Source organism: Nannospalax galili, unplaced genomic scaffold (genome assembly GCF_000622305.1).
Source record: "Nannospalax galili isolate Female #2095 unplaced genomic scaffold, S.galili_v1.0 scaffold54, whole genome shotgun sequence".
Taxonomy (NCBI): Eukaryota; Metazoa; Chordata; class Mammalia; order Rodentia; family Spalacidae; genus Nannospalax; species Nannospalax galili.
This window is the reverse complement of record NW_008341028.1, coordinates 2522556-2532478: the sequence shown is the minus strand read 5'-3', so window position 1 is coordinate 2532478 and position 9923 is coordinate 2522556. Positions and strand designations below refer to the sequence as shown.

General features: G+C 40.7%; 1 pseudogene; it reads left to right on the top strand.

The window, feature by feature from the left end:
- Nucleotides 1-2232: 2232 nt before the first annotated feature.
- On the top strand, nt 2233-4743 carry LOC103736895 (annotated as a pseudogene).
- The last annotated feature ends 5180 nt before the right edge of the window (nt 4744-9923 follow it).

The following is a 9923-nucleotide window of genomic DNA, read 5'->3' as shown; positions in this document are numbered from 1 at the left end:
TGTGTGTGTGTATGTGTGTGTGTGTGTGTGTGTGTGTGCATGTGTGTGTGCTCATGTCATCCACCTTCTTTTTTGAAACAGGGTCTCAGGCTTGTTTCTCACAAAGACGACTGGAGTGGTTGGCCAGTGAGTTCCAGGGACTGGTTGCCTCGACCTCCCTAGTGCTGAGATCACAAACACACGCCACCATACCTCTGATGGCTTTTTATGTGGGTTTGGGGATCAGCCTCAGACCCTCATGCTTGTGTGGCAAGCACTTTACTGACTGAGCCATATCTGCAGGCCCCCAGAGAGATTTTTTTTTAAAATCACATGATTTAGATGAAATGAGACAATAAAAATAATTTAGTGTTATTGGCTAAATAAAAACATCTGTTTTTTGAATTAGCAGTAAGCATAATACAAGTATACATTTTTTCTAGTTTTGTTTGCTACTCAAATGTGTTTATATTATGTTTAAATTTAGAAAAATGATAAATACAACCTACAGAAAATGTATAAGAAACAATAAAAAAATGCTTCATATTTACTGCTTCATGTGTATCAAGCACAGCAGAAGAACAAACATTTAAATTTGTCAGTTTGTTGTTTTCGTTTTGGATTTAGTTGTTGTTTGTTTGATTGTTTGATTTTGAGATGGAGTCTGCATTCATTGGGTGGCCTGGAACTCACTATGTAGACTAAGCTGGCCTTAGAGTGATCCTTCTGCCTTTGTCTTTCAAGTGCTGGGACTACAGGCCTGAATCACCATGCCTGGCCTGTTTTGAATTTTTTTATAATTGCCTAATATGCATGTGTTATAAAAATACTTGGCAGGAAATAACTCGAGATGATGGAATTGTGCTTTGTTTAATATCTAATGGAATTTTCAAGAATAATCCAAGTGTAATTGTTAAAATTATGAATTATGTTGATATAAATGGAGTTTTATATAATCATTGTTTTATAATATGTATGCTTAAAACGGTTCCCACAATCTACTGATGACTTATAATCTTTAAGTTGTGCCAAGTAATAGACATTTACTAAATAACCTAGATCATTTCCAAGTAAGAAACTGCAAAAACATTCATTACTAAACATAACTTTAAACTTCCATTCTTTTCACTCCTTCCTTTTATAGAGAGACCGAAGATACTTGGGTATAGTAATAGGCTTTTTTGGCTATATTGAAAAATTATAGAAGAAGCCTATGAAAATTATGGGGTGGAATGCTCATAAACTTTGCAGTCTGTTACAGTCTGGCATATGACAGATGGTTTATAGCATGACTACCCATGCTCTAGGGTTCTATGTAAAATCAAGGTCACCTAATGATGGAACTAAAACATAATAAATGTGTATATCTAAAGGAAACTACAAAGAGTGGATGAAAATGGCGATATATGAAAAATAAGCAGCTCTGGCTTATGTCTAGGCCAGCGCACTTTAGAGATACTTACACATTCATGTCTAATGCAGCACTAATTATAATATAATAGCCAAGATATGGAACCAGTCCAGATAGATGCCCACCAATAGTGCATGAATTTTTAAAATGTGGTGTATACAATGCAATGGAGTTTTATTTAGCCATAAAGAAGAATGAAATTATACCATTTGCAGGAAAATGAATGGAACTGGAAATCTTCATGTTAAAACAAGTCAGAACATAAGTTTTCTTGACTATGTGAATTCAAATTTAAACACATAGACATGCTATATGTATACATACTAGAGAAAGCGAAGGGGGACCTATATACTTGAGGGAAAGAAGGGGCCAGCAGGAGAAGAGAGAGGGAACAAGGGAGGGTAACAGAGACGGCTAATATGAGCAAAGCATGACATGGACATATAAAAATGTCATTACTTTTGTATGCTAACTAAAAACATTAGAATTTTTAAAAATTTTCCTTTAAATGAAAACACCTGGGGCTGGAGAGATGACTTAATGGTTAAGAGCACTGACTGCTCTTGCAAAGGACCCAGGTTCATTCCCAGCACCCATGTGGTGGCTGAAAACCATCTGTAACTTCAGTTCCAGGGCATCCGATGCCTTCTTCTGACCTCCACAGGCATTGCATGACATGGGTGCAGTTACATACATGCAAGCAATACACTCATACATGTAAAGTAAAAGTAATAAAATCTTTTTTAAAACACATAAATAGGAGTATGCAAGAAATTTTGGATGCATTTTGCTAAGACATGAAGAGAGAGCTTTGTGCCGAGGCAGTGAGTGCTGTTTCCAGAATGATAAACAGGCAGGCCCAGGATGGACTCCGAGTGGATGTGGACCCACAGAACGGCTGCAAGAAGGAGCTTCGTTCTGTGCAGTCAAAGCTGTCTAAGGGCGAATCCACGGACTTACAAGGTTCTATTTTAAGTGAACTTTAACATCAGTAGTGCTGGAATGCAAAGCTAAAGGGTAATTTTTTTCTGTTTTAAATTACAAAGTTTTCAATGTTTTAGTCTCCTTATAATAAAAAATATTGTAATTTTTTTTATTTTTTGAGTGAATCTGCCTATGAAACAAGAAGTTTATGTCTTTTCATAATAATTCTTGCCCATCATTTTTATGTGCTTAACTAAGAGACTTGAGGTGTCTTACTTTTTAAGACAGGTAAGTGTCTGTTTTTCTCTAATTATATTACCATGTATACTTACTTTTATTGTCACTTTTGGCTTTGTTTTTTTTTGTGTGTTATTGTTGTTGTTGTGTGTGTGTGTGTGTGTTGAGGGTTTTTCTATAGCCCCAGCTGGCCTGGAATTCCCTATGTAGACCAGGCTGGCTTTGATCTCATAGAGATCCCCCTGCCTCTACCTTCCAAGTGAATGATTAAAGGTGTGTGCTACCATGCCTGGCCCTTATTGTCACTTTTGTCAAATAAATAACTATTATTTCACAGTGACCTATGATACTGCTTAATCAAAATTCAAACCTTTGGATAGTCTTGATATTTTGTTGTTATGGAGCACAAATATTTTGAATACAGATATGTTGATATTTGCTTCTCCCTAAATGTAGCCTTAGTTGAAACACTGAAATACTAATTCCACACTAACTTTAAGATTTCTTAGAGCTCCTTCCTCGCTGGCCTGTTGCTCCCTCTGGCTTGGGGAAGGAAGTGTGAGAACTCTGGCCATGAGGTGTTGGGAGGAAGATCTCTGGAAGCTTCGCTGCCCTCCACACCCAGCATGCAGGATGCCCACCTTCAACTCTACCTCGTCTTGAGTGGCAGTCCAGGGTGGCTGGCAGGAAATGCTTGGGAAGAAAAGTTGTTAAAGGCTGCCCTAAGTACCTTAAATCCAAACTTGCTAAATATTTACAATTACTCAGATTTTAAGATAATCTCTATATAAGAGGAGTGACTCCATACTGACCACAATATGCCAAGAAAGAAAAAAGATCCAATAGAAATGTTTCATTCTGGATAGCTGGTAAAAGTCAGTGCCCCAATGGTTTGATATTCAAAGTAGGGTGTCATGTGTCCCAGGCTGCCTCAGATTCTTTATGTGACTGAGGATGATCTTGAACCCTGATTCTCCTGCCTCTACTTCCCAAGTGCTGGGATTATAGATACGTACCACTGTGCCCAGTATATGTGGTGCTAGGCCAGTACTCTACCAATTGAGCTATATCTCCAGTCCAATATATTTATAAAAATGGTAGTCCGGGGCTGGAGAGATGGCTCAGTGGTTAAGAGCCCTGACTGCTCTTGCAGAGGACCTGGGTTTGATTCCCAGCACCCACATGGTGGCTACTAACCATCCTTAACTCCAGTTCCAGGGGAATTCGAAGCCCTCTTCTGAATTCCACGGCATTGCGTGACATGGGTGCACTCACATACATGCAGACAATACACTCATACACACAAAATTAAAATAATTAAAAAACATTTAAAAAAACGGTTGGCCTTTGGAGTACTGCTAAGAAAATACTGTTGTGATCTGTGTTATACACCAATGATAGTTACCGCTGATTTTATCAGATCTATAAAAGCCAGAGACAGTGAATTCACCACAAATCAAAGTGATTGTTCGTTGATTATTCAGTTTGCTGATAATGATGCAGGATTTTTAGCTGATGCTGTGCATCTAGTCTGTCCTTACACAAATGAAATAGACATAACTGTTGTTGCCCCCAGGGTGGTCAATGTCAGAAGATTACGGAGCTTGCTTAATAAACAAGCCAGAGCTTGCTCGAGATATGGTGAAACAAGTAAGAAATCAAGTTGAAAGTCCTAGATTTTCGGTTTCAATTAAAATTAGAGCTGCAATTTTGAAATTATTGGATCCATGATGACCTTATGGGAACCATAGATCGTTGTCAGAAGGCTGAGGCAACAGGAGTATCTTGTATTACGGTCCATAGGAGAGCTGCTGAAGAAAGACAACAGCCAGTCCACATGGTGCCATTAATACGATGAAGGAGACTGTGTCTGTACCTGTGATTGCTAATGGAGACAGCAGAAGCTTGGAAGAAGTAGAAAATGGGTGACAGATTCCTGGGACACATGGTGTGATGGCTGTAAGGGGACTGTAACAACCCAGTCACGCTTGCCAGATATGAAGAAACCCCACTGAAATGCATCTGGAACTGGGTTGACATGGCTTTTGAAGTTGGAACTCCTTATAAGTTTCCATCAACATTTAATATACATGATGGAAAAGATGGTGTCAAGGCAGGAATGAAGAATATTTAATGCTCTGTCAAACACATCAATTGTCCTAGATTACCTTGTAGACCATCATGGTGTTTGACTGGACTTTCTGAATTATTTAATGTGTACTTTATCCCTAGTGGAATCATATAAGTTCACATAAATCCCTGGTGCCAGGATGGTGGCACATATCTATAATTTAATCACTTAGAAAACTGAAACAAGAGGATTTAAGGTTCTAGGCTAGTATGGGTTATATAGCTAGTTCCAGACCAGCCTGGGCTACATAGCAAGACTCTCTCTCTCTCTCTAGAGCTAAAGTCATATCTGCACATACCATTGTCTGCATGTATGTAAGTGCACCCATGTCATGCAATGCCAGTGGAAGTCAGAAGAGGGTGTCGGATTCCCTGGAACTGGAGTTACAGACAGTTGTTAGCTGTCATATGGATGCTTGGACTCCAGCCTGGGTCCTCTTCAAGAGTATCCAGTGTTCTTAACTGCTGAGCTATCTCTCTAGCTCCCCCACCCCCCAGAGCATTTTACAAACCTGTACATATACCACATTTTCAAAGATTTCTAGCTCGGTAGATCTTGGGTGGGCCCAGAAGTTTAGTTTTAAAGAATCCAGGTGATTCAAACACCTGGTGGTCCTAGATCAAATACTGAAATACGCTGCTCCAAATCTTAATGGATTGTAGAGAGGGTGTGTGTGAAATTTTTATTAAAAGAATCCTGTTTTTAATATTTTTTTAATATTTTATTTATTATTTTTATTTTGTGTGTATGAGTGTATTGCCTGCATGTATGTGAGTGCACCCATGTTGTGCAATGCTGTGGAGGTCAGAAGAGGGCTTCAGATTCCCCTGGAACTGGAGTTAAGGACAGTTTCTAGCCACCATGTCGGTGCTGGGAATTGAACCCATGTCCTCTACAAGACCAGTCTGTGCTCTTAACTGCTGATCCATCTCTCCAGCCCCTTGTTTTTAATATTTTTAAATAAAAGATTTAATATAAAAAGATTTCCCAGAGAACCCCTGAAAAGTCATAAAATTCTTGTAAAATAGAAGTGTTAAAATGTAATTATGAAGGTTAAATAACGTAGGAAACATTGCCAAATGAGATGCATAACCTTCTCTAGGTTGTATGTGTATGGACAATGTGTTATCAATATACATATATCCAGAATTATACACAATTCCTCAAAGCTTGTCAATCCCCTGGCTGAGGTGGAATAACGTTCACTAAGAGTCCAGTTAATATTTAAAATGCTGTAAACCCTAGAAAAACAAATTTTCTTGTCAATTGTGCTATTTGTGTATGTATATGTTTATGTTTATATATGTGTGTACACATGTGGGCAGGTGCTCATCACATGTATGTGTATGCATGTGGGAGGCCAGATGGTCAGGTCAGCAGTGGGTGTCTTTCTTGTTTGCTCTCCACTTTATGTTTTGAGTCAGGGTCTTGCTGAACCTGGTACTTGTCACTTCAGCTGAGTGGGCTGGACAAGCAGCTCCAAATATCCACCTGTGTCCCCTCCTGTGCTGGATGACAGAAAAGCACCACCACACCCAGATTTTACATGGGTGCTGGAGATCCAAACTCAGGTCTTGTGTGTGTGTGTGTGTGTGTGTGTGTGTGTGTGTGTGCGTGTGTGTAGCAGATACTTTTACCCAACAAGCCCCTTCCCCTGCCCAAGACTGTGCTGTTTTATAATAAACTCTCACCGTGGCCATATAGTTTTTTCATCTAGTTATTTTGCCCTGATGCACTCCTTTAAGCTTCTGCAGTTGCCTGTAATCCAGAACGCTTTGTCTTCAGTTAAAAAGAATTAGGTCCCAGAGACCCACAGAAGGCACTACAGTGGAAACATCGAGTACAGATTTCTGAGGGCAACGCTCAGATCACTTTGAGATGGTGCCAGTGGGCCGAGCCGATTCCCCAGACTCAAGTGGCATATTTAACGAGTTCACAATACTCATGACCCAAAGTCAAACAGTGCAAGGATGAGCCTATGTGGACTGATGAAGCATGGATGTAATTGTCATGGTTTCATTAGGAACACTGATGGATCTTTAATGCATTCTGGAGGGACTTGAGGAACCTCTTCCTCTCTTAACTATAATTTGTTACAATTTAGTAAGCTATGCCTCCTGAACAGAAATGAAACAGTATCTTCTTGCTCTCCTTAGCTAGTCCCTCCAGAATCAGGACCTCTTGTTCAGCAGTCCTATATTCACAGTGATTTAGTTATTTCCAAGAAGAACCTCTTCTCTTGCAGTGGACATAGTGGTTACACAATTGAAGCTTTGACTAGAATGTTGTATTAGAGAGTGATGTATATGAAGTCAGACAGAACCTGACAGTTCAAGAAACTAAGGTTGATTTATGGAGCCAATAGTTTCTAAGCTGAAAGGGTTCTTTCTCCAGGCGAGTTGGGAAGGTTGAGAGCGGTGACATAAGAGGGAAGTCGGGAAGAGAGGCATTGCCACAATCTACTGGTTCTGCAGGACAAATCCAGTGAGTAGCAAACTCCTGGCTTGGCTCTCTAGACTTGAGTGACTTTTGAAAGTCCCATTTGAGATTTCTTATATCCAAGTCCAGCAAATCAAACTTTAAAAGATTTGTGTGGTCAGTCACCAACTTTAGTATATTTAATCTGATTATGTTTTTTATAAAGAAAATAAGTTTGCTTTCATTATTTTGATCAAAGAAGGAAGGAATTATAGGGAAAAGTATGTGTTTCAAAAGAAGTGTAGGTCCGGCGTGGTGGCACACGCCTTTAATTTTAGCACTTGGGAGGCAGAGGCGGGTGGATCTCTGTGAGACTGAGGTCAGCCTGGGCTACAGAGCAAGTTCCAGGGCAGCTGTGACTACAGGGAGACCCTATCCACTACCCACAAGAAAAAAAAAAAAAACCAAAAGAAGATGCAGTCTTCTTGATCATCTGAGTTCTGACTGAACCATCTTGCCTTTGCAGGCTTTGTCAGTGTCTGTCAAATTTTAAATTCTTCTAGTTTCCTTTGATGTCTGGCTACAGTCCTCTAATATTTCCTATTTATCTTTTATCTTTCTGACTTCATGTCACCAAGAACTAAAATCTCACTTTACAGATGACCACTGTGGCTCCACATAGTGCACGTGTGCACAGGACAGTCTCCAAGGACCAAAACAAGGCCTATGGGCTGAATCCAGACAGCTTCAGAGTTTATATAAAGAGATTATGCCTGGACAACCTCTACGCCTGCAGCCACTACCCTGAGGGCCATTCAGGACTCCTCAAGTCTGTGATCTCAACTCTGATGTCTGTTGCTGCAAAAGATGTTAAATGGCAATCTGAGTAAACCGTCAAAGTGCTCCTGCTCTCCTCCCCCAACTAGAAACATTTCCAACCCAGTGCTTGGCCATCTGACCTAGCCACCCTCTGGTCAGAAGCAGTGCTGGCTGTTCTAATCTTCCAGACTTGCCTTCTTTATGCTAATCTATGTTCCTCCTTCCCTATGCAGTTCTCTACCAAGCCCTAACCCATGCAGTCAACCCAGCTTCTTGTCTGAAATTTCTTGACAAGTGTGAAATGTGGGCAAATGGAGGTCTTTCAAAGGGACAAAAAAAAAAAAAAGCCAACCATGGATGCTAACAACAATAACAAAAAAATCTCATCAGAAAGCATCTTATCTGTTTAAAGCAGATTTTATGAAAGTTGGCTCCCACAGCCTTCCTTCCTTCCGCATAATCTAGGAAGTCACCAGTCAGGGAAGCAATGAATCTCTGGCCTCAGAACCTTTTTTTAAAAATGATGCTAACAAGTGTCATCTGATCCTCCATCCACTGACGTTCTACCCCCAGCCCTTTTGTTAAGTCAGCTGGTAAACCTTTGCTTCTGGCTACTCACTGACTTATTCTTAAGTGCTCCTATATGTGGGAGCAGAAAAAGCTGGCTTTTCTTCTGTGACTCTGTTACATATTGTCATTAATTTGTGGCCTCCAACTTTTCAAATATAAGAGATAGATGAAAAGTTTTTCTCCCAACACTTAGTTTGCATATCTGTAAAATTCTAACAACTTTCACACAGCACATGAGGTACAGAAGTGGACAAAAGCGCTAACTGCATTATGGAGCCTCCTAAAACGGGTGGTAATGAAAAACGTGCAGGCATATTGAAGGATATGCATTGAGGGCGGAGTCAAAAGAACACAGGCTTCAGAACTAAGTCCAGGTCAAACTCTGCAGGTGGCTCTAGTTCAGTTCCTGGGCTCTGCAGGAGACAGACAGGGTCGTGTTCAGATGATAAATGAATGTGCACTGTAGGCTTGTTGTGAGGATAAGACGAATGATCCACACAGAGCATGAATCTCAGCTCCCACAGCATGCAAGTACTTGACTAATGTTAATGTGCGCTTGCTTTGTAACCCTGAGCGAGCTGTCTTATCTTTCTAAGCCACTTTACTGCAGCAGGTCACATATGCGTATGTGAAAACGCAGCAGCAAAGTCTAAGTGAGAAGCTGTGTGTTTGTTGTGGTTACTCCCCAAGATGGGCTGCAACACCCCCATTGGAGCTTTAAGCCTCACTGTAGATCAGAAAGGGCTAATGAGATGCATTATTGTATGGTATGGACTATTTACACACAAGCATTGATTAGCAGAGGCTCCTTTTAGAGTGGAGATGTTTTGATGTGTTCGTTTTTTTCCTTCACAGTTTTAAACATTTCTTTATTCTTTGAGCATTCCCTACATTTATTCAGCGTATATCGATCACACCCATCCACACTACCTCCCTCCAGCTTCCCCTAGTGCTCCCCTACCCATCTCCTTCCTAGCTTAATGGTCCTCTTTGTATTTTTTATTTTTGTTATTAGTAACTTCCTGAGCAGCCTACCAGTGGCCTTGTTCCCAAAGGAGAGTGACTCACCCTCCTCAGCGGTCATCAAGGTCATCAACTGCCAATAGCTCCTCTGATTGGTGGCGGCTTTGGGGGCCCCTCCCCCACCCATACTGGAATTTTGACTGGCTTTATCTTGTGCAGATCTGTGGTAACCATAGCTGCTGTGAGTTATTGATGCAACGGTCACGTGCAGAAGTCAGCATTTTACAGCTTTCTTCCCCATGCACAGGCTCCTACGTTCTTTCCTCTTTTGTGAAGTCTACGGAGCCTTGGATGGTGGGCGGTTGATACAGATGATCCACCCACAGCTGAGCACTGAGTTATCTGTATTCTGCACTTGGACCAGCTATGAGTCTCTGCATTAATCACTACCCACTGCAAGCAAAGCTTCTC